The sequence below is a fragment of the Gopherus flavomarginatus genome, chromosome 5, assembly GCF_025201925.1.
Source record: "Gopherus flavomarginatus isolate rGopFla2 chromosome 5, rGopFla2.mat.asm, whole genome shotgun sequence".
Lineage (NCBI taxonomy): Eukaryota > Metazoa > Chordata > Testudines > Testudinidae > Gopherus > Gopherus flavomarginatus.
In genome coordinates, this window is record NC_066621.1 from 30,154,067 (window position 1) to 30,155,921 (window position 1,855).

General features: G+C 50.8%; 1 non-coding gene across 1 annotated transcript; it reads left to right on the forward strand.

Annotated features, from left to right (window-relative positions):
• The first annotated feature begins 1,318 nt into the window (after positions 1-1,318).
• TRNAK-CUU (transfer RNA lysine (anticodon CUU)) lies at positions 1,319-1,392 on the forward strand. The gene has a single exon. It is a non-coding gene; the product is annotated as a tRNA-Lys (tRNA).
• Positions 1,393-1,855: the final 463 nt, after the last annotated feature.

Sequence of the window (1,855 nt, forward strand, 5' to 3'; positions counted from 1 at the left end):
CCTTTGATCCGTGTCTGCAGCAGGCAAGCGCCTCTGGCTCAATCGGCCCCCACCCTGCCCCCACTGTATTAGCAGACTAAAACCTGGAGCAAAGGCACACGCCTTGCAAGGGAACAGGAGCCGGGATCTCGAACAAATGTCAACATTTTAGTAAGATGACGTTCAAAGAAGAAAAAGGTGTACAGTACAGCATTTAGGTGTAGAAGTTTCTGGTGATCAGGGAACAATGTACAGATTACCCAGGGGGTGCGAAGTTCAGTCTAAGATCGGGTGGCGTAAGAAATACAGAATCTACAATAGCCCTGACTGGGGGTAAAAGGTTAACGTACAGACACTGAGTTAGGAGGGTATGTTGTCCATGTGAGGGCTACGTTCAGGGGTGGAGTTTAAGAAGCGGGTACGACAATGAGAATGGATTCACCCGTGTTTGGTGAGTTTTAACATTCAGTGTTTTTTAATCATTGCCACAATCTAGTTTAAGCAGGGTGGATATGAACTCTACCCTGCCATCTCTTGGTGATCTGTTGTAAAGGCCTTTTGGGGCTGATGTTATTTGCATGGTTACACCCACCCCAGATTGCATGAGGGGAGTGCTTGTCCAAATGGTCATTTCAGCTGCTGTGGGATCCCCCATCTCTTTGTTATTGGGGCAGGAGTAATCAAGTGTATTTTCCTGTTTAGTTTGGATCAAGGAGAGAGTAACTGTACCTAGCATTTGAGGCCTGAGAGCTTGCCCCTCGCCTGGAAAAGACTCATCGTTAAGGAGTATGAGTTGCAAACCCCTCCCCCCCAAGTGTGTGGGAAGTAGGAATAGATGTTTGTTCTTGGTCTGATTGATTTTGTGTCTGGTGTCTAAAGACAGAGGTATTTTTGAATATCTTTAGAATTGTTGTTAGTACTGAAGTTTCTCATCTTAAAGTTATGCTATTAGATTTCTTCTACAGTATATTTTGGTGCTGAAAGGTAAAAGGTTGCTTTGTGTGTGCTGTTATGGAGTGAAGTAACAAAGGTTGGTTGCAGAGAGGGTGCATGTGCCACCCCAGCTGTGGTCCCAGAGTCCAGAATTTGCATAAACTCACCCCCTTACCTGTGACTAACAAGCTTGCCCTGCTAACTCTTCCAGCAAAACAGGCCAAAGAAAGTGTATGCAAGCCCTGTACTGCAGCCCCAGTACTATTTTCAGTTCCTTCCCACAGATCTTTCACTACGTACCAATCCAGTTCTTTGCTGTTGCTTGTCCAACCACTGCATGCATGTGCTAGACCGGACCCTGAGCTGATTCCTGACTGTTGTGCTCCATACAGCCTGGCCTGTCTGTGTCTCTGTGGTGCAATGGGTCAGCATGTTTGGCTCTTAACTGAAAGGATGGTGGTTCAAGCCCACCCAGGGACAGTGATAAGCTTGTGCTACTTCCTTGCTTTCCTGCGGGCAGGGCCGGCTTTAGGCCAATTCAACCAATTTCCCTGAATCGAGCCCTGCACCCAAGCCCTGCTGGTGCACTGTACTAGGGTGGACCAGCTTCCCCAGGGGGCAATTTGAAGGGCCTGGGGCTCCCAGCAGGGACTGGAGCCTCAGGCCCTTTAAATAGCCCCCGAGCCCTGGGCTGCTGCTGCTACCTTGGTAGAGGAGGGGGCACTTACCGTACAGGGTAGGCTGTACCCCCTGTACCCGCACCCCTGCCCACAGCCAGCCCCTGCTGCACCCCCTGCCCTGCCTGCACCAGCCCTGCATCCCGTGCCCTGTCTCCAGTCAACCCTTGCTGCACTCCTCTGCCTTAAGCCAGCCAGTCCCACACTCCTCTGTCTCCAGGCCTGCCAACCCCTGCGCACTCCCCTGAGGCCCTGCCTGAAGCCAA